Here is a 23,565-nt window from a genome sequence, read left to right as displayed (position 1 = left end):
CACTCCTTCATTATTTTATTTATGAACATAATTTCGCATCCTTAGCCGTTTTGTTACCCGTACTTAACTATTTGTCACTCATAATCCCTGACAATACATGATTTCGCGATTCTATTGACTATTGCCCGGGATGGGCTTTATCATACAAGCTTATAAAAGAGTTACATTTGGGTGAGGGTGCCCTTGATGCCTTCTTCCTACTAAAGGATAAAAGTTGTCATTGAATTGTTTTAAGTCTTAAGTAATGGCTTATTTTATTGACGAATGGTGCAATATAATTATATTAAAGGCATTAATTACAACATTTCATAGAAATTGCAAATCATGGCATTGTTCTGCGGTAGACATCTAAAATGCTCCAAGGGTTGTTTTTATTTTCCTTTGGCAGAATGTTACAGATAACGTCTGGGTTCTGTTAACTATCAAAGTAGGAGCGATCTAAATTAATGTAAGACAGGTGCCTAGAGTGAGGCGAATGCATATCTGAAGTTGAAACAGTAATCTGACGGCTGAAATTTGTGTACTTAAAACTTACTATTTCACGAATGACGAGCGATGAGGCGGCGAATAACTGGAGAAACGAAACGTTTATTGATCCCCAACTTGGATGCCAAAACAAAATAAAAATGAATGACGAATAACAGGCGTCGATGACGGCGTAACGGCAGGATTGAGTGCAGGCGAAAGGGCGACTCGATCCAGTTCGTCCCACGGAGCTCTTTATGTACACGCGTGGGCTTGTGCAACTGTCGGCATAGAAGGTTCGGCGTAGAACATTCTGACCTCGAATAATCAAAGAATTATCGAAAACACCAGAAAGCGACATGTAAAGAAATAACGAAAAGGCGTGTCCACGCCCAGGCGTTAAAATTCGGCTCTTTGTGTGGGAGCCAAGCACAATAACTATTCGGCCACAGGCACTCTGCTTACTCGGCTAGTTCCGCGCGCGGCATCACTCCCCCCTTAAAGAATAGCTTCGCGACGATGAAACCCACAACTAAACAGAGCAAAACAAAAGTAATGGTGCACTGAACAGTAACCTGGAACACGAAATATCCACAATCCTATCGAGCGTTGAACGGATTGAGACGAACGACATCACCCACCTCGGGTCGCGGCCGTCCGTGTGAACAAAGCCGAGTTTCGACAGGCGCCACTTCGTAGTTCAAATCCCTTAGGCGGAGGACAATCTTGTAGGGTCCGAAGTACCGTTTTAACATTTTCTGACTTAGGCAGCGACGAGGGATCGGTGTTCACACCCACACTCTGCCTACGGGCTGAAAGCGGACGTCCCGACGACTGAGATTGTAGCCGCCAGCGTCGGACAGGTTGCTTGTCTTGGATCCTGAGCTGGGTAAGCTAGCGGACTTCAGCTCTTTCAGGAACCATCTGAGCGTCGTCACTCCCACCGGCAGTTGGCTCGTGGGGCAGCATCGCATCCAGTGTCGTTGTTAAGTTGCGACCGTGAACCAGTTCAAATAGTGTAGCTCCAGTGGTCTCGAGCCGCGGAGTTATATGCGAATGTGACAGAAAATTTTGTCCCAAGTCTTGTGTTCCACGTCAACCTACATTGACACCATGTCGGTGATGGTCTTGTTTAGCTGTTCCGTCAGCCCATAGGTCTGGAAATGGTACGCCGTGGTTCGACGGTGGCTGCTATGGCTCAGACGAAGGATGTCTTGCGTCATCTGTGCCTTGAATGATGATACTCGGTTTGTAATCAGGATCTCGAGGGCGCCGTGTCAGAGAACGATGCATTGAACAAAAACGTGGCGACTTTTAGGGCAGTTCTCAATGGAAGGACTTTCGTCTCGGCGTATCGTGTTAGGTAATCGATTGCGAGAATGATCTACCGGTTGCCTTGCGTTGATGGCGGGAATGAGCCGAGCAAATCCATTCCAATCTGGTCGAACGGGTTGGTCGGCGGCACAATCGGGAGCAGGAGCCCTGCCGGCTTCGTCGGCGGTTTCTTCCGTCGTTCGCATACGTGGCACGACCTCGTGTAGTTATGTACAGTCTTAGGAACCCTGGGCCACTACAACTTCTCACGAATCCTGGCAAGTGTCCTACTACAGCCAAAGCGCCCAGCCGTCGCGTCGTCATGGCATCCTCGGGAGGCTTCTTCGCGAAGCTTGGTAAAAACTACCAACAGCCACGCTTTGTTCCTGTCGTCGTTCCGACCGAAGTTCTTTTTAAACCTAATGGCGAAGGTTGGCAGGGCTCGTAAAAAAACTCGGTGAACTGTAGTGTCTCGTCCCTCTAGGGGCTTGATGAGTGCTTGCAGTACAGGATCAGGTCGCTGAAGTGCTGCCATGTCACTGACAGTTACTTCGCCGAGAAAACATTCGTAGTCATCGTCGTTGGTGTAGGTGGGTTCAGCTTCGACGGCGGCCTTTGACAGACAGTCGGCGTCACTGTGCTTCCGGCCGGACTTGTACACCACGGTCATGTCGAACTTCTGCAGGCGTAAACTCCACCGAGCAAGGCGTCCTGATGGGTCCTTCAGATTGGTAAGCCAGAAGAACGGGTTGCGATCTGTGACCACGCGGAATGGACTTTCGTATAAGTACGGTCGAAACTTTGTTATCGTCAGACTACAGCAATGCACTCCTTTTTTGTCGTTGAGTAGTTCCCGTCCGCCTTAGACGACGTCCGACTTGCGTAACTGATCCCTCGGTCTTTATCCTCCTGCCTTTGGACCAGTCCGGTATTACTCGCGTCGGTGTGGATTTCTTTTTCTGCAGAAGGGTCAAGATGGCCGACGATCGGTGATGTCCGGAGTCTCTGCTTGAGTTCGTCGAATAGCCGCTGCTGTTCGTCTCTTCATTGGAACTTCACAGCGTCCATTTTGATATGAGGTAGCTCCGCAGAAAACTGGGCGAAGTCTCGAATGGAGCGTCCATAGTAGGCGCAGAGGCCCAAGAACCTTTGTACGTACTGCCATTCTGTCCGAAGGCGGAGGAAAGGCGGGTTCGGCTCGCGTCTTCTCGGGGTCAGGACGAACACACTCCTTGTTCGCGTCGTGTTCTAAGAACTTCAGTTCGTTATAGGCGAAACGGAATTTCGTCAGCTTGAAGGTGAGTCCGACTATCTTGATTGCCTGGAGCACGGCTCGAAGGCGTCTCAAGTGCTCATCAAAATCGCGTGAAAATACAACGACGTCGTCCAGCTAGATGAGACACCTCTGCCATTTCAGACCTGCCAGCAGGGTGCCCATGACACGCTGGAAGGTAGCTCGTGCTGTACGAAGTCCAAAAAGCATCACTTTGAACTCGTGCGGTCTGTCAGGCGTGACCAAGGCAGTTTTCTCATGGTCAGGTTTGTCGTCTTCAATCTTCCAATGGCAACTCTTTATGCCTATCCACGACATATATCGGGTGTGGCGCAACGTGTCCAATGTTTCGTCAATGCGGGGAGGTAGATAGACTTCTGTTTTCGTCACGGCGTTCAGTCCACTATAGTCCACGCAGAGCCTTAGGGTTCCGTCCTTCTTCGTGACAAGCCCAACTGGAGAGGCCCGAAGGCTCTCGAAGTTTGATTGATGTCGTCGTTCAGCATTTCCCGAACTTGCTCTTGATTGACATCTCTCCCTTTTAAAGAGACTCGGTAAGAGGATTGGTGGAAAGGAAGCGCATGGTCGTTGGTAACAGTGCCCTGCTCGTCACACCCTTGAGGACGTGGAGAAGCACTTTTGCTGAGCTCGCTGATAAGCTCGAGTAGATGTTGTCGTTCAGAAGGAGAAGGCTTTGGGTCGATGTCATGCTCTGAGGACGGCGTTCTGAGTTGCTGCAATCAGCTGGGGTCTTTTGAGAGCGCGGTGATGCCGGCTGAGTTGTGGATTTCTTCAACATGGGCACACGGCAACACCTTTCGTAAGGTAGTGCGGCTCATGTCGGAAGTTAGTAACGAGTACCGTGGTATGCCCGATTTGCAGCTTCGTTACACCTGTTGCGTAGCCGATTTCTTTTCGTCGATGCAACTGAGCACTTCCCTCGAGCAGAACTTCGCCGCAAGTAGCGTCATCAATCCCGACGGGTAAACACACACACGATCGTGACGCCAGGCTCACATGGTTGGTGATGACTTGGACCGCAGATGACGTGGCGTTGGGTTCCTGCGGCAGTAGGACAGGTTTTGGTGGCGTCAACCGATTTGCTCCCAGATTGATGGCGGCGCCCTATTCGCACAAGAAATACATTTCGAGAATAATGCATCTCGCACAGTCTTGGGGAACGGCGAACTTCACAGGGCTGGTATTAGCATAAATGTCGACTCGTACAGTGCACCTTCCAACTGGCGTTATCAGGTGGCATCCCGCGGTTTGTATTTGCTACGTCCTATGGTGTCACCACTCTCCGAATGCGGCGAAAAAGCTTCCTGCACAAGGCAGTAGTCTGCATTAGTGTTCACGAGTGGCGACTCGTCGGGGCCGTCGATAACAACGTTGAAGTTTTTGGACATTGTTGCTGAATTGTCGCTCCGATGTATGGCGTCGGTCAAATGAGAGGTGTCCGGCATTCTTGGAGGCTGTTTACGTCGTCGATCTACGTCAACCCATCTTGCAGGAGATGTTCCACTTAGTTTTTATGGCGGGACAGGGGGGAAAGCTTTCTTGGGAAGACCTATAGACAGGTGATGCAAAACGTCGGGATGAAGGCGAGTGGGAACCTCGTTGAAAAGCGGCAGCTGGAGACGGCTGACGACGAATGTACTCCTCGAATTCTCGAAGACGCTCGCCGTGACGTGGGCGGGGGTTGTTCGTGTGAAACACGCGCAGCCCGAGTTGCGGGTAGGGGCATCTGAAGTTACTCATACAAACTAGAGCACCTGAACTTTACGGTCCTATGTATAAAATTTTAACCAACTACCTCTCAGAACAGAATCAATTATTAAAAGTTGGTGATTTTAAAAGTAATTTACTGATAATTCCTTCAGGTGTCCTCCAAGGATCTATTTTGGCTCCTTTCTCTTAATATTTACGTTAATGAAATACGTAAGTTGAACTTTTTTGACACGTTCTTCAATACGACGATGATACCGGTCTTGTATTCCCGAGAAACAACGAATCGGAAGCTCTATCATCCCTTCAAGCCGATATATACGAGTTAATAGCATGGTTCAAAACAGTCCTGTATATGTTAACATAGATAAAATGAAACTAATGTGATTCCGCAATTCACATAAAACGATACCATTTAATATACCGCTGGTTCTACATCGACCTAACTGCGAGAAATGTAATTCTATGCCGCTTCAATATGTATCTTTCATGAAATATCTGGATATTTTATTTTATGAAAATTGTTTTTTTTGGAATAGTCAGATTGAGTATTTTGAGAAACGACTTCGCGCAGTATCCGCGTTTTTATATTCTTTGCGAATTATAACCAACCTGACTTTGTCAGCGAGGGTTTTTCAAGCTTTTGGAGAGTCGGTGCTTCGGTGTGGTATAACACTTTATGATTTTTGTTCGAACTGCAGAAAAATTAAATTAGATAATATTTTGCGTAAGGTTTGTAGACATTTAGCATATGGAACAAACTTGGATGAGTTAAGAACAGAGCCAAAAATGCGTTCGCTACAGCTTTTGACAACTCAAAAGATTATATATCTATGAAATACTAGTTAAGAATTATTATAATAGTACGTTAAAGAAACCTGTAAAAAATGGGGTTTTGAGAAATAGAGCGGTTCGCCCTCCTTAGGGTATACACAAATTACGGAAAGCAAGTTCAGCCTTTTTATGTTCCTCATTAATTTATTTTTTGTTTCCTAACGAACTTTTACACCTAGAGTCGTTTGGAGTGATCAAAAAAGAGCGCGAAAATTGGTGTTGTAAATGCGATTTTCAAATTTTCGTGCAGGTGAAGTGTACTGCATTTTTCTGTTTATTTTGTGCTTTGCATTATTTTATATTGTTAGTAGTTTCTCTGCTGGTTGTTAGGTCCCGCCTACAAGCACTTGCGTGCTTTTGCGGACCTGTTTGTAACGATGTAAATATTTTCGTGCCATCAAGATATATTATTATCGCCGGCAGATGTGATCGACTCCCCTACAGTGAAAGGAGATTGGGCGGTGGTCAACCGTTCTCACACGTCCGTCTTCCTGGGTGCAGGTCGCTCCGGGCGAGCGTCGGCAGTGCTGCAGCGATGGAGGGTCGCCTCGGGGAGGCGCCTCGTAGTGTTGAGCGACGGGAGTCTGCTGACGACGAGCCACGGCGGCGTATGTCAGGGCCGGTGCTACCTGTGCGGAGTCGACAGGGGCTTCTGGCTGAATTGCCCAATGGACCTTTCCGCAGACAGTGTCGACGATGGAGAGAAATGCTGGACGACCAGCGGCAGGCAGCAGCTTTCGGAGCTCCTCTCAAACGACTTCTCGGATGATGTCCCTAAGGTTGTCACATTTAGCGCTGAGCACGGAGTGTGGCAGTGCGAGGGTTGAGGCTTCTCTATGCCGGTTCTTGTGGCGGGCTCGGGCCACAGGCACTCGCTTAATGTTGGTTTCCCAGGTGACAAATCTGTCAGCCGTTACGTCCGTTGGAGACCCTCTTTGAGCAGTTCCCAGGAGGTGATCGTAGTTTCGGGGTTTTCGTACCAATGTCCCGCCCATCCCTCCAGGGAAAAATTGATGCCCTGCGGGCACTGGGCCGGCGTCTATCCATTATGGCGAGCCACTAGTTCCAACTGCTGGATCCAGTCGTCAACGTCTTCGCCAATATCGTCGCGAAATAACGCAGCTCTCCGATGGGCAACGGACAGGTAGACGATTGGTTGCTCATCGTCGGCTTCGGCGACTAGTGGGTCCTCCGGCAGTGCACCCAATTCCGGGAACAAACCTTGAACACGGCGACTTCCTCGGGCCTCGGTCGTTTCCCCGGACGGTCTTGTTGAGCCGGGAAAAAGGCTTGCGCTACGCGGTATCGGGGGGTACGCTTCATGGGCTGCGGTACGCCGCACCTCCACCCCACCTCAAGTGTTTTTTTATAAAGCAAATATTTTAAGATCATTCGATCTAAAAACTTAGAAGATATAGGTTCTCGACAAATGGTGTAATTTGTTTCATATTTTTTAACAGATGGACGGAAAGAAGCTTGGAGCAAACATGTATCATGACAGAAATCAAATGGCATCAGTTGCCTTAGACGACAAAAACGGCACAGTTGAAGTGGTATACACTTTCTTTACCTCTAGATATGCCACTTGAAGTGAACAAGAAGAAACATTATGTTCCTCATATGAAAAACTTAGAGGTTACGCTGTAATAATTAGGCGCTCTGCCCCAGACAAAGACGTCTTAGTAGAAGCTAATTTAGAAACTAAAACATCAAAAACGTACGCGAAATCAAATCCTCGAACGAATCTTGCAAATATAGTACTGTTAGCGACGTACGCAATCAAAAGCGCTTCTGCGGTCAAAATTCGCAATTGTCCCAAACCAAGTTTTTTGTATATTCATAAAGCATGTCCAATCGCCGGTTTTACCGCGAGGCAAATCCTGTTCGGGACGTCACGGACGCAAAACCACAAGAGGATGCAATTGAAATATACCGGTGCTTATAGAGCTGATTACTAATATAAACACTACTTAAAAATACTGACGTCTTATTAGTAAGTAAAAATCGGCTATATTATAAAACTTAAATCAATACATGTGAGCTCAAGATGACCTTAATATTTACTGATACATTCCCAACTGCGCCAAAAAATGGAAAACAAAACAAATACGTAAATCCCAAATTTTAAAAGACGTGGAGAATATTTTTAAAGTCACAGATTTGATGTGTACATAGGTTTCGGATGTGTGTAAATGATAGCAAAACAAAATAGTATAGTGCACAATAAAAAAAAAAAAAAAAAAACATTTATTCTCATCTTTCTGCGCATGTTTACCCAAATCTGTTTTCGACAAACTTGCAACATTTTTCAGTACCTTTATATTTGTCCTAAATTCAAAGTAATTTTATTTTAAATTGTTTAATTAAGATTATACTGAAACTATTTGTGGAACCTGAATACTTGGCGATCTTGGAAATATTAAGCAGAATCTCTGCAATTGCATGCATCCTGTATTAGCTTTTCCTCTGTTATTTTGTTTTTGTGCGAATCAACCGTAATTCAATACCATTGTTGTTTTACTGGTATTATTTTAGTTTAAAGAAACGGGGACCACGCTGAAAGCTGCTGCTCTTGCTTCCTTTATGATTAAAAGTTTTCATCTAAGATGTTAGTTTCCTGACGCGCTCTACACTTTTCGTGATGCCCATTGAAGTACATAAGCAAACTGAATATTTTATAGATGTGTACGTTATTTCGTATATGAAACCATCAAATATATGTGTCGTTCCCTAAAAACAAGGTCTTATAGGCCCCAATTCTATGTTTAATAAGCGATATTCTTTTAAGAACACTTTAGAGTGCTATATAATAATAACTGTGTTTCAATACAGCTTATCGTAGAATTCCCCTGATATCTTTAGTAAATCAATCTTAGTAATTTAATTTCGCTACGAAAATACTTTCTTTTGAAGTGTAAAATAGTTGTTAAAAGTTTAAAAAAACATGTCATGCATTTTGCGAACTAACGCTTTTAAGAATTAAATTTGATGAAGAATAAAAAGCCATAATGATAACACTCAAACGTTTATCAATTTATTTTTATATTTTATTGGTTTCATTATGCTTCTGTTAAAAAAAAATGTTTTTTTTTTATTTTGAAGTTTATTATGGCTTCAATTTTAGAGCCGTTTTCAAGTTTTATTTTGGTTACACTTTAGAGCTTTGTTACATATGATTTTCGTGACATCTCAAAGTCTACATAATAATTATATCTAGAAACTGACAATTGAAATACATAAGAAATTCTAATAATAATGCATATTTACTAAAATATTTATGTTCTTTCTTGTCGTGATGAAGATGTTACCTCCTTTTTAACCTAGAAACAAGAATTTGAAACGATGGTCTCAACTTTAATTTGTTTGAAATACTAGTTCAATCACTTATTTAGATATAATTCTATTGTTTTTTGTGACTCAAGGATACAGCGATATCTGCCATTTATTTTCATCACACTTTTATGATCAGCTTTATAAGTTTTCCAACAATAAAAGTTTGATCAATTGACCTCTTACCATCGCTGCCGTTGTTCAGATTCTTTACAGATTAGAACATAAGTTGGCAGTTTTTTGCTAAAAATATCTCAGTAAGTCATGTATTGTTGAAAATTTCTAGATCTCGTAGATATTACCGCCTATTTTTCGATCGTGATAGAAATTAGGAAACCCTGTTTATACCTTAAGTTGTCTTCTTTTTAGTATATGCATTTTTTTTTAATTTTTCATTAATTCAGTGTTCAAATGTTTCGTTTCAGAAAGGAATTCTGAATGATGAACTGAGAATTACACCTCTTAGTATCACAGCCCGATCAGAAGATGGGCGTATTCCTCATACGTAAAATATTCAAGGTTACGTCTCGTTTCGATGAGGATAATGATAATAAAGGTATAGTATATTAGGAAAACTGGCTAGCAATCAAGGTATATTTGTTAGTGGATTCATATAAAAGAAAGGTTTGATATTATCTAGAAAATATGTCTATGAGTAAGGTAAGTGTTCGCGTGTTCAAAGTTAAAAGCCGAGTATACGAGATCATCATCGTCTCCACTGCGGCCATCATCATCGCCACCACTCCGGGGTGGCTCTGCCCGCCGTTTCCGCGTTCAGAGCCTTTCTCCACCGGATTGCGACCAGACGCGGCACGACTCACACCTGCGTTGCTATGCGAGAAGAAACCTACACAGTTCAATCAGTCTTGTCTTGACCAGGACATGGTGGAGCGGTTCTAGCGTAGCAACTCAGCGTCTACAGTTCCCCACGCATCCAAATCGAAGCCATAGCCCAGTCAGCAGCAACCAGAAGCAACGGCTCTAACGCTAAGCTCGACTTCCGCCGTCCAGACGACTGGCAGTCCTAGATCACGCGATGGGATCGCTACCGAGTCATCTCAGGACTCAGCAAGCAAGGCAGCGCTGCTCAGGTAAATACTTTCCTGTGCGCCAAGGGACGCAAGGCGGATGACGTTCTAGCGTTTCTCAAGCTCAGTGACGAACAAAAGCTGGACTACGACTGCGTGACGAATGCCTTTGAAACACATTTCTTCTCCGCTGCGGAACATCATATACGAACGCGCTACATTTAACCGCCGCAAGCAACAGAGTCACGAGACAGTCGAAAGTTTCGTTACCGACCCATTGAAGCAGGCAGATGCCAATGGGGCGCCTTGAAAGACGAGCTAATATAGGAGCGAGTCGAGATAGGCCTCCTCGATACGACTCTCAGCGAGAAGCTGCCACTCGACTCCGCGCTTACCGTCGAGACCGCGGTGGCTGCCGCGTGAAACTCCAAAGCCATCAAGCAACAGCACAAATAAATGCGAGGTACGCAAGGTCAACACGGCGCTGTCGACAAACTGAGCCCCGGAAGCAGAAAGAAATATTGGAGCAAGAAAATAAAGCCAACGCCTCGTCCGAAAAAAGACAACGATGGTATCCGCCAGCTATGCAGATGATGTGGCAGTGCTTCAGTTCACACCAAGACGACCTGTCCGGCGTCAGGTCAATTATTCAGGCCGGGTGGAAAATTATGCCACTACGCTTCCGTTTGCTTGTCTTCGAAACATCAAGAGACAAGGTACTTTCACGACAGCTCACACAACTCGCCGCACAGTGGAAGTTGAAGAGGTGGACCCCGGCGAACTTAAATACACTTCAGCTGATGACGCTTGGAGCATATCACCCTGTCAGTGAACGGCATCTCGATCACATTCAAGGTCGATATGGGCGCCGATTCCACTGCCATTGCGCCGTGCGACTACAATCGCGAATAGATGGACCCTCCGCGAAAGCCAGACACACCACTCCTCGGTCCAGGTCATCAGAGGCTTTCGGCCGCTGGACACTTTTAAGGTTCAGTGCAATGGGGCAGTCAACAAGTTCAAGAGGATTTTTTCGCAGTTGAAGGCCTACAGGGAGCACTCTTCGGAAGGCCTTCCATACGATCTCTTGGAGTTCTCCCATAGCTCCTCAACCTCAGTGGTAGGAAAAACCGTAAAAAGGACGTCTCCGAACTACTTGGCAAGTATCCTCAGCTGACTTCAAGGCTCAGTCACATGAACGCCGAGTACAAGGTAGATCTTCGACCAGACGCGAGGCCGTTTGCTCTTACATACCCAAGGCGCGTGCCAGTAGTGGTGCAAGCGCTTGTGAAAAATGAGCTTTCCAAGATGCTAGAGCACCGTGTTATAGAGCGTGTCACCGAGGCCACAGATTCGTGCGCTCCAATGGTCGTCACAGAAAAAGCAAATGCCAAACTGCTAGTTTGCGTAGACTATACCGACCTCAACAGGTAGCTCGCCCAAGAGTGCGTAATCATGCCCACCTTAGACGAATATCTAGCGAAGCTCTCCGGTGGCACCGTCTTCAGAAAACTCGACGCTCGAGCTGGTTACTGGCAAGCACATCTGGCGGAGGAATCGCAGAAATACACGGCATTTGTGACGCCGTTCGGACGCTTCAAACTCCCAGCTTCCCAAGAAATGCTCGACCGCATCAAGAACAAGCTACAGACAGGTTCAGTAACAAAGAGGGTAATTGAGTACACCCTCCAAACATGGACGAATGAAATAATGCTTCCACAAGGAGTCTGCCGGTTCTACGAAGTCGCCGGCGAACTAGCCATACTAGATGGTGTGATGTTCAAGGGCAATCAACTCGTCATACCGGAAGCCCTAAGCTTTGAAATCCTTGAGAGGTTTCACACACGTCACCAGGGTGTGCCCAAATGCCGCACCAGAGCACGAGAATCTGTCTGGTGGCCAGGTATTGGACTCTACATCGACAGATTTGTTAAGAACACCGGAAACCAAGTCAACCTCCATTTTTGGTGATGCCACTGCCAAAATAACCATAGGAAGTCGTCGGCATGAACTTTTTCATCCACGAAGGCAGTTTTTACTTGATTACTGTCAATTACTAGTCAAAATTCTTCGAGCTGCAACCTTTCATAAGGACGACGACCACGGATATCGTTGCCGTCCTCAACCCAATGTTTGCACAATATGGAGCGCCGGAAATTCTCCGAAAAGACAATGGGCCGACATTCGCCATATGCGAATCTACGGTGTTTTGAAGGAATGGGGAGTGACCCGATTAACGTCAAGCCCGTACTACCCCCAGAGCAACGGGGCGGCCAAGAGGACGGTTCAAACGGCTAAGCAACTCCTCAGAAAATCGACAGACATCCACAAGGAATTGCTAGCCCAGCGTGCGACCCCGGGAATCGAAAATTACGCGCCAGCAGAGCTATTCATGGGACCAAGATTGTGCGCAAACGTGCCAGTAAAGCTCGAATCTCTCCAACCTCGCTGGCACACCACCGACTTCCGCTCCAGAAATGCCTAGCACAAAGAGAAGATGCGCCAACACTATGACGAGCACCTCAGGACACGTGAGCTCAACACCCATCCGTCTGGAACTGCGGTCAGAATTCTGATGGGAGCAGCATCTCACGGTCACATTATAGAGCTAGCGCCTCAACCCCGTTCCTACGTGGTGCAGACGACGACCGGCACTACACGGCGAACAAGAGGACACCTGGAACCGGCGCTGGCATTTAACTTCACGAAGATTGGACGAGTGCGCTGTCCACCTGGCCGTTTTGGGGAAGTGTGAGTGTTGTTTCTCCAAAGTGGGAAAGGTGATGGGAGATCATCATCAGCTAGACCGCCACCATCATCATCGCCATCGCCACCGAGTGGCCCTAGACTCCGCCCGCCATATGCACAAGCGATTGCTCTCTTTCTCTACCAGATCGCGACCAGACACGGCACGACTCACACCTGCAATTTTATGCTAGAAGGTAACAACCCAGTTCCACCATTATAGTCTCGACCACGACAGCCACAAGGTATATTTGGGAAATAGATGTAAAATACATTCATTCATCATCATATATTTAGTCATGAAACAAAGGTTACGTAGGAACCGAACCTTCGTCAGACTTTTGTCAAAAAGATTTAGAATTACAATTTCTCACCTACCGTAAATGAGAGAAAAAGTAGCCTCTCGTCTTCTACACAAACCGGCATCTAGACTGAGCCGCAGTCGGGAAAAAAATTCTGAGGCAATGAACTCGAAGTCATAGGCTCTTGTGTGGCCGTGGTCCTTGAGCACCCATCAAAGCTGAGACCATGCTTTCGTCATTTGTCGTTCACTGCTATTGAACGTTGTCACTCAGTACAATGGATACACCTGTTACTAAATTATTGGACGATTAATACACCAGAAAATTGCTGGGTCTGTACATACACGCACTCGACCTGTCTTTAGAAAAAAATAAAATGTGAACGACTAAAAATAGGCGACGATGTATACATGTGGGTAACGTCGTTTCTTTTAGATATTCTCCCACAATATTTTGTTGGAGGCGCCAGCGGATGCACCGCTTGTGTGCGCAAGCCCAGTATGCTTCCGGAGACATTTTAGTTGTACCGATCCTGTAACAAATCATTGTTAACATATCAACGTCTCCTGGGCATTAAGCGCGCACGCGAAGTCAAAGAGCGATACACGCCAACTTGCGCTATAAATTGAGGCTGGCTATTTGAAAAAGAAGACTTGCGCTTCTTGCTCTCCAAGTGAGCTCAGAAAAATATGACCTCACCACTTCCACTGGTAGCCGCTATTATATTCTCGAGATGAAGAGCGTATGCAATGGCAAGGTCGCAAAATTAGTTTTCAGCGGATACAGTGCTTATTAATGCGAGAGCATTAAATGTCCCGTGGAGCGAGCCGACGTCATCAGTTTGGAGCGCGCCAAACGGCATGTTAACCCAGGCAGCACAAAAATATTGGACCAATAACGGACAAATATCGGTCAAAGTTTTAGGAAAGAACGGTCCAATAATGATTTGCACCCCGGCTCCAGATCGGTCCAATAACTTGAACCGATAACGGGGAAAGTTTTGAGACCGATATCGCCAATCGTTTTGTGACCGATGTCGTCAACCGATTTTCGGGCCGTCTTTCGAAACCGTTTTACAGCCGTCTTTCAAAATGTTTTGTGGCCGTTATCGTTGAACCATTTTGGGATTTAAATGTCTTCTTGAAATACGTAAGAATGCGAATGACGTACTACGACATCAAATGTGAAAGTCTTTATTTTCAATGGAAACGGATGCTTCATTTTAGAGGGAATCGGAGATGTTTGACCATCTTCGACTTGGACAAGGGGTATGGGAGCACTGCAAAAAAATTTCACTCAATTTTATGGGTAAAAGTTCCGTGTTCCATAGTGCCGGCAAGATTTCCCGTAATCTAGAAACTGGACAGACTGTAAAAATAAGGCACATAATTTCGTAAAATGACGGAATGTCTGTAGCTCACTACGGAGGGCTATCCGTAGGTATCATGAAAGCTGTCGGCACTAAATAATGAAGCACTATACCTTTCGGCCTTAGATAAAGCCGAAGTTACGAGCCATCCGTACCACCCGCACCTCCGATACATCAGGCGACTCCCCTGGAAGGGCTATACCTTTGCCAGGGGTGTCACCTGACGTATCGGAGGTGCAGGATTGGTGCGGATGGCTCGTAGCTATGGGCTTCAAGAAGACAGAAAGGTCTAGTGCTCCGTTATTTAGTGCAAACAGCTTCCATGTTCAAGCAAGCCGAAGTCACATGAAACTTTTGAGGTATGGATTGGTATGGAGAGTTCATAGGCTCTGTCAATCAATATACTAACCTGTAGAATTTTTTATCCTTACACAAAACAACAAGAGTTCAACAAGAAAAAGAGCACACAACCTCTACTACTCATTGCCAGGATTTTGTTTGTGTGAGATCAGCTGTTCGTAGAGATGACAGCTGAACAAACGAACCAATTAAGAAGTTTTGCCACAATGCCTTTATTGGAAGAAGGCATGCCTTGCTTGAAGTTGGGAGAAATTTTACATTACAGTTGTCCTTGCGCTCGCCATCTAGATGCCCCTCCATGCTTGTGCTTATAGTTGTCCTTCAATTGGAGACCTCTTCGATGTCTTCATGGTGCATATAAGAGCAGCCTGAAATAAAGAGCAGAAGAGGATTCAAAATCAATACACAATCACAACAAGCTGTATATGACATACATGGTTAACATCAGCAAGCAACGTGTTTACTACCTAGCCCAGCTCCCCACCTTTCTACTGCACATGATATATAAAACAAAACTCCCGTAAATTGAACCAAAGTAAAAATTTGCATTGATTTGAATACCCAACACAACAAGTGCTTGAGAAATAAAACTAGCAAATTAAAATTTGCATAACCATTCAGTGATATTAAGCACAATCAAGTGAGCCATATCTCCTTTAGAGTATACAGTAGGCTCACGATAATTCAAACTCGGAGATTTAATACCTCTGGTTAAGTCAAACAAATTTCAAAACTTGGGCTGTCCCGCTACGTTTTCAATGTATTCATTAGCCGCTTAATTTGAACGACGTTTTCGTGTAATTCATACTTTTTGTTCTCGCGGCCCCGTTGAGCTCACTTCTTTCCGAGCACCGGTGCACTGCGGAGAAGCAGCACCTGTGAAGCTTGCTTTCACAGGCTTTGTTTTCCTGCGGTGCACTGGTGCTCAGTAAAAAGCACACTCTACAGGGCTAAAGCAGAGCAGAGCCGTACAGATAGATCTTGGTATATGAAAGGAGCAAGCAGAGCCAAGGCCTGCATCAGACGCAGATAGAGGGTTCGACAATCTCTCTTGGCAAACCAAAAGCTGAAAATAATCCCCTAGCTATGGTAGCGAGAAACGGTTTTGATAAGTGCATTGGAGTTAAATGTAGTAACTCTCCATGGTTGAAAGTATGGTGCATGCACTGTATCGATTATGGTTATGCAAGTAGATGTAGGAAACTAATGTTCCGCTTGATTTCTGTTTTGCTCAAATGGAGTCTGATCGCTTCAACGCCTGGTGTACGGAATACGTCAATCGTTCAGCAGGTTGCGCACGTTTTTGATATTTTCTATATCTTCCACCGTGATTTTGCATGACCACGATCAAAACATCACTGCACCCCAGTCACCGAGAGTTACTCCGACGAGCTCATTAATTTTGTTTCTCACAACCACTGCCAGGATATTATGCGCGGCTGCTGGTTGGCCACATACGAATTTGTGAAAATGCTCTGGAACATGCCCAGCCCACCTTAAGCGAAAGGCGCCTCCTCATTTGCCTTCTATACATCCATATGAATGGTTAAACTATCTCTATATACGTCTCTGAAGCAGAGGACACATGAGCGGCAAAAACGGGCGCCGCGCGGCAGTTTCCATATCAATTTGCAAGGATGCTGTGATGTGGCGGCATGGATTTATATCGCAGTGTTCACGCAAGTTGCTATAGAAACTGCAGCACAATGCCCGTTTCCATTACTCATGGGTCCCTGCTTAACAGTCCCTAATAGACAACTTTTTTCTGGTTGAACAAACTTAATTTTGTTTTAAGGTGTCATGAGCTGTCTAAACAGTCCCTGATAAACAACTTTTTTGAGGGTTGAATAAACTTGTGTCATAAATTTTACCAATGTTTCATGAATGGCATACCAGCTTATGAATTTATGATTAATGGGCCTGTGCAGAGGAAATCATGAAATATCTGTTTTGTATGTGTAGCCATCCATATAGAAAATCATAATTTATCTTGCAACATATTTAGATGAACTTCTGATAATTTGAGCTTTCGATAATTCATGCAAAATTCGTGGCTTCCTTGAGTTTGAAATAATGAGAGTCTACTGTATGTCACATTCAAATTGGTGGTTTAGCTGCTTGGACTTAATTGTATCTGAACCTTTTCCTTTGGCAGTGCATTAAATGTAAAATAGTACAGCAATGTATAGGCTCTAGTTTGTGCACTGGCACAGGCTTGTGCAAATAAGTCAAACTAGCATTAAAGGGAGCTTGAAGGACTTTGTAAGAAATCTGAGTTAGGAGCAGACTTACATAGCATTTTGGCTCGTTAGTTCAGTAATCGCACTAAACTTGGGCAAAATACATTATAAACTGCATTTATTTTGAATATGTGCAGCAATTATAGCAGGGCATGCACTGAGCCTTTCTTCCACATGTAACCTGTCCAAAGCTTTGTGACATCATCGTTGGCATCCCCAAGTCAGCCTATTGGCAAGCAAGGGTTGTTTGACCCTGCTAATGACGTCACTTTTGGTAGTCTTTATCTCCGTTCTTTCGCTCTGCTTTGCTCGGTGTGCCGCAATGAGCGGGGCAACGCCGACATTTTAATTAACGACTACGACGCTGCTACTAGCAAGATTAACAGAAAACTTTGACTTGACTTGGGATCTCTTTGGCTGGGTCTTTGGTGGCTCATGGACTGGGAAGCAGAGTTTGTGGACAAGCGTCCCAGCGTGTCCCTACTTGGCAACATGTTGCGCTTAGCATATCCAGTTCAATTCTAGCAGCCGAACACGGTATCCTGGCAACAGCAGTTAGACCAAGGCGTAATTCAAAGGTAGTCTTGATTGTGTTTACCGTTTATAAATGTCCAGGCATGCCTGTCAATTAGCCCATCCAAAGGCTTTCGGAGATGGTCACGAGAGCCAGCAGGTTGTCTTGGGCAGTTCACTGTCAGCCACTCTGTCCCTCAGTGCACAGTGCCACCTTCATGAGCTCCCACTGAAGAAAAGAAACAATCTGAAAATTGTAATGACTGCAATGAGAAACAATCAGAACATCCCAGCAGCAGATGCTACAGCATGGTGTCTGGAATGCACCTCTGCGTTCTAGCATTCTATACCACCCACTCATTAAAGGTGGTCTCTAAGCGACAGCATTAAATGAAGCCACAGTAGCCGGCATGTCCTGCTGTCGGATGAGACAACCCTGGCGGTTGGTTGACAACTTGTGGCAAAAAATATGAGCTAAAGGCAAACGTCATTGCTCTCGCAACATCCAAAATCCTGGCTGCTAAAGCTTCTGTGGACTGTCAAGCTGAGGGATATTCCCTTCCCCGCAGCAGAAACTACCTCAATAGCCATGATGTTCACAGCCTGTAAAAAAATCCCATGGAAAGTCCATTCAGGAGCAAATGGGTAGCTCTAGAGACAACGTGTCGCACTATGAAACCATTCCACAAATCTGCCATAAGCAGCACTGTCATAAGCAGCAGCACTTCATTTAGAGTACAGAAGTTTGTGTTTTTCATACATTTCGAGATTAAATTGTATCTCTGGATTCTCCCAAGACTCTATAGTTTCCAAGCAGAGATTTACATTGGCAAGCTGGCTGCGTTCCTGAGTAGGAAGGTTTATGTGTCACACCACACGTGTCTTTTGCTGACATTCAGACAAAGAAAGGCTGAATATCCCTGATCGATGGTGATTAGGGTGGAAACCTTCAGGCTTTTGCAATCGCCAACTTCCTCAACATTACCATTTTTCCAGTTCATAGACACCCTGCACGAGGTTGAGTTGGGTACCAATGGTCATTAACAACTGCATGAGTGACCTGCACACATATCTGGTAACTACTGGGTGTATCAAGGAGTGGCCAGGCTCCTTGAATTGACCGGAAAATTCGGTTTCTTAACCTATCGCGCTATGACTTCTGCAGCGCTGCCCACAGATGGTGCACTTTTTTGTAAAATTTGCAAAGAGCAAACTTACCTGAGGAAAAAGTAAAGAAAGAAAAAGGCTTAGCTCCTATGGAAATGCGGCGAAGGCAAAGGTTTTCGAACAATACGGCACCATTTCGCACCGGAGACAAGAGATGGCGCAAGCGGCCACAATGCCAACTGCGCCAACGAACGAGCATACGGCACCGAAAGCTGGCGTCTTTAGCAGACAATCTTTTCAACTCAAAAGTAGAGTGCATTCCGCAGGCGGCGACAGTCGCAGAAACAAAAACAGGCGCGGTAACAACAAGGAACTGCAAAGCAGATGACATCGGTACTCCGAAAAAAAACAGCCAAAATATCCCAACAAACCACTTTTCTAATCGATTATGTGTCCATTCAATATGTTTTATCAGTAAGGATAATAAAATAATGCATTGGCAACTGATATCAGAAAAGCTTGTGCCACTTTTGAGTCGAAAAGATTGTCTGCTAAAGACACCAGCTTTCGGCGCCGTATGCTCGTACGTTGGCGCAGTTGGCGTCGTGACCTCTTGCGCCATCTTTTGTCTCTCTAGTGAAACGGCGCCATATTGTTTGAAGAACTTCGGCTTCTTCGCATTTCCATAGGAGCTAAGCTTTTTTCTTTCTTTACTTTTTCCTCAGGTAAGTTCGCTCTTTGCAAATTTTACAAAAAAATTGGACCATCCCTGAGCAACGCTGCACAAAGTCGTAGTGCATAGGTTAAGAAACCGAATTTTGCAGTCGATTTAAAGAGCCTGGCCCCTCCTTGATACACCCAATATACAACAGCCCAATTCATCCTACTGGTCAAAGTGTTGGCTTACGTCCAAAAACATGGAACGTTGGCAGGTACCTATAGTCGGTGACAGGTCAAGAGTGAAGTGAAAGCTCCTCCCACCTCTTTCCCCTTTAGCAGAGCAAACGCTCGAAAGGAGGGCGCCTCCTCTCCAGGGTTCAGTCTGCTATAGTGGAAAAAGGTGGGAGCAGCTTCCACTTCCTTATTGACCTGTCACCGACTATAGAATGTGAGCAACCAATGTGGCTTTTAACTTATTCTGGGCTCGCTTTTGTTTTTGAATGTGTTTACCTGTGTGCCTGCATTTCTTTCTTTCTTTCTTTTTTTGTACATATGCACGGGCGTATTTCTACCTTCACGACTGACTACATACCTCCCCTCCCCTCCCCCCCCCCCCCCTGCAATAATGCCTTCGGGCAGTGCAGGGTAACCCGAAAGTGAAGAGATGTGAATGTGCCTGCCATGCTCGGCAATCCCAATTCAACTCCCTCAACTGCAATTCTCGTACAAAAAAGATTCACTCTAGCAACTGCGTGGTTGACATGCCAAAACCCGAACTCAAACCGAGACCAAAAGAAGTTCAGAACTACGTGGTGCGCTAACACAGAGCCATTTGCACCTGCCTGCCCTGCCCCCCCCCCCCCCCAGCTTTCTTTTTATTGCCACAGAAAGTGGTGTACAAGAAAAGATGGGTTGCTCTTTTGTTCTAACTCGGAAGAGTAAATTGAAGGCTTTAGTAACAGCCAATGCTAATCGAACACTTTTCAGAATGCATTTTTATAAAAAAAGAAAAAAAAAAAGGTCACGCTTTGTTTTTTTGTGTTTGCATAATTAACTAGCTCCGCAAATGCAGCTATTCGTAATTCCCTGCACAGACCAAGCAAGGGACCATGAACACTTACCAACTATCGTACCTACCAAGTGCTCAACCCCCAGCTCTCTATGATTATCTCCAATTTAGAGTGGGCGTTTGTTCGGTATTTTACAGTTTGTAATGTTGTTTGTTTTGAAAATCAAAATCTGAGATAAATCCAGCAGGGTGCTGGGGAAGCAGTGCAAGGGCCCTGTTTCACCTTTTACAAAGCATCCTGTCTCCAATGGCAGTAGAGGAACGGGGGGAGGGCTGATGCGCCTGCAGGCCCTTGCCGTGTTGATAGCTGCCATCCGGACTGCCAGCTCATCGGCAGCTTCTAGTCACCTGCAGTTTTTTCGTCATCATACAGACTTCCTGCAACATCATGAATAAGACTCAGACTGACATTCTGGAACAAAAAAGAAACCAGAACTTGCTTCACGGATCAACAAAAGAACAAGTGCAACATGACGCTTCTCTTGTCGTCGACAGTGCAAAGACCATGACGACACCACCATTAAACTCAAACAAATAAGAAAGATTAACTTCTGCATGAAGTAATTGTATTAAGAACAGTGTGCATATGGAGCTTAGATACCTACTGGTCCCTTAAAAGATCCAGGAAACTTCAAAACAAATTAAACACCACCTAGAAATAGCACAGCTCGCTTGATAGGCACATGCACAGCATTCAACAAGCCTTTTGACGTGTTCTGTAGTGCTGAGATAGAAATCAAGAATCAACACCGGAGATGTTGTCAAAATACTTTGGGGTAGTACAATGCGCAAGTTTATCCTGAAGCTACTGTTGATTACATTCACCTAAGGTGTTAAAGCTGGTTCACACTGTTGCAACCGACTATGATCAAGTTGAACAAAACAGGGTTTTAAGTTGCTCACGAATAACATTGCTGCTGCGCAGCACGATCATAAGCTGTCACAAGAGGCTTGAAGACTGGTTTTATCAGACTCAGTCGTAGCGGGTAGCAACAGTCTGGACCAGCCTTTTAGACTAAAATTGTACCCAGCACTGGGTTTTGGACATGGTTCCAAAAATGCTTTAAGAGACTCCCTTCACATTCAAAGCTGGATCTCCTTGATTTGGATGTGTCTCCACTGTACAAGCGAGAGCGCCTGGCAGGTGTGGGAGTTGGCTTGTGGCTGTCCCTATTCGCACACCGAGTGTGGATAGTGGTGGATTCTAATCCGCACTCCGAGTGTGAATAATTTTGGATTCTTATCCGCACTCCGAGTGCGGATTGTGTTGGATTCTTATCCGCACTCAAAGTGTGTGAGTAGACTCTAGTGGGAGTGCGGATTGCGTGTGGAGGCGCGGACGCTGTACGGGGGTACTAGGAGATTAGGGTACGAAGGCGTTGGCACGAAGCCGTTCAGTGTGTTGGATTTTATTTATCTGCACTTCGCGTGTGGTGCGATTTTGTCGCGCTATGAACAGAGTGGTTTAGAAGTTCTCAATTTTGTGTTGTGAATGACACTGGCTTTGAGCCTCGACGAGTTTATAAAAATATTGGTGGTTCTGGTTTCAGAATTATAATAATTTCAAGCAAATGTTTTTGCTTCTATTAAAACAAAATTAATTAGCATTGGGTGGTGCACTTCAGATTAAACGGTACTGACGCCACGGGGATCGGACACAGGCAATCCATGTATGTGTATGTGTTTGTCGCAGGGGGAGGGAGGGGTTAGGGGAAAGGGGTGGGTATCTTGTACCCACTCCAAAACTTAGGGAATCCCAAACACGTCACCCCACCTCCCCCCCCCCCCCCCAAAAAAAAAGGAAAGAAAAGAAAAAAAGTTCTGGCGATAATTTTTTTGGTAGGGTTAAATATTTTTATTGACGAAAGAAAAAAAAAAGAAACTAGAGCAGCGTGCAATTTCTGACGTGTATTGTCTTGTGCTTAGGTGATGGGGGCAGTGGCATAGGAAAAGGGGGGGGGGGGGCTGCAGGAAAATCAGTCATTTCCAGTACACAATATTATTAAAAAAAAGAACCCCCCTTTCCTATGCCACTGCCCCCATGACCTCAACACAAGAATATACACGTCTTCTGAAGATTTTCAACACTAATAGATGAGGGAATGCTTGAAAAGTCCCTGGCATGGGCGTACCAACCGGGGGGGCAAGGAATGTGTTTTGCAGCCCCCCCCCCCCCCCTTAAACAGTCACCACTGGGCAGGGCAAACACTGGCCGGCGGCACCGAAGGAATACCAAGGGCACCGCACCCCCGGCTCGAGGGGGGAGGGGGGGGGGGGGGGGTGTCGTTTGCTTCCTCACTCAAAAACAAGTTGGTATGCCACTGGTCCCCAGCCATTTGTTACTGTAGATATTTTTTTTTTATAGAATGATGTGCACGTTTGTAAGTAGACGATAGATGTCATGGCTGTTTTGGGTGCGGCAGCAGCGGAAGTTTTGAACATCTGTGTCTGTGTGCGTGGGGGGGGGGGGGGGGGGGGAAAGCAATTGCATCTTGAAAATTGTTTGCTTGCCGCCCCCCTTCCCCTTCCTACATTACTGCCCCCACCAGCTAAGCACCACAGAATGTTAATGTGCTGACCATGGCAAAGCTTCCGTTTTCGGAGTGCGAAAAGGGACAGACGTGCGAGTTTTCATTGCGAGCTGTCCACTATACAAGCGAGAGCACCTGCCAGGTGTGCGATTTTTACACTGCAACTTTCTTGAGCATTTTAATCAAATCGTATAACCTATATCTTGTAAACCCTGATATGGGGAACGCTAAAAAAAAGAATGAACATATCAGGGTTTACAAGATGTTGATTAATTACCAGCTCGCCTGCACTCTATCACTGCTTACATATAACCTCTTTCCTCAGCCATGTAAAGTATGTGTGCACCCCCGGGTTCTAGAAGTCACGAATACGACCGGGGTAAACTAAAACGCCATTAAGGCAAACAATAATAATCTTCATTAGCTACAGTAGTAGTACTCTGGGTGGCTCGCAAGGCTAGACATATATGGAGGGCCCGTAAGGGAGAAAACAACGGAAGTGACGAGCTTAACAGGGTCCTGTCAACACTTTTCAGCAACTCTAGGCCCGCGCGCCTGAACACCGACGACACGCAGAGCAGGGCGGCGCGGGGCACACGCCGCACGCGAGCGCTACGACGACGCCCAGCTTGGAGCGTGTTCTAACAACCCTCTGAAACCCGCTAAACGCCAGCACCCCAACCGCGCCATCCCGCTG

General features: G+C 45.6%; 1 long non-coding RNA gene and 1 pseudogene across 2 annotated transcripts; one reads left to right on the top strand and one right to left on the bottom strand.

Moving 5' to 3' along the window:
* LOC115309935 overlaps positions 1-23,565 on the top strand; it is a 110,553-nt pseudogene that overhangs the window by 45,971 nt on the left and 41,017 nt on the right.
* LOC121833423 lies at positions 14,990-20,686 on the bottom strand. 2 transcript variants are annotated; one of them, XR_006076702.1, is made up of 3 exons: positions 20,561-20,686; positions 17,587-17,748; positions 14,990-15,116 (listed from the first exon to the last, which is right to left on the bottom strand). It is a non-coding gene; the product is annotated as an uncharacterized LOC121833423 (long non-coding RNA). The 2 variants fall into 2 exon arrangements; XR_006076701.1 differs by having other exon boundaries at positions 17,587-17,730.

This window comes from Ixodes scapularis, unplaced genomic scaffold (genome assembly GCF_016920785.2).
Source record: "Ixodes scapularis isolate PalLabHiFi unplaced genomic scaffold, ASM1692078v2 PGA_scaffold0__279_contigs__length_252992795, whole genome shotgun sequence".
NCBI classification, from domain to species: domain Eukaryota; kingdom Metazoa; phylum Arthropoda; class Arachnida; order Ixodida; family Ixodidae; genus Ixodes; species Ixodes scapularis.
This window is presented reverse-complemented; position numbering and strand designations above follow the sequence as displayed.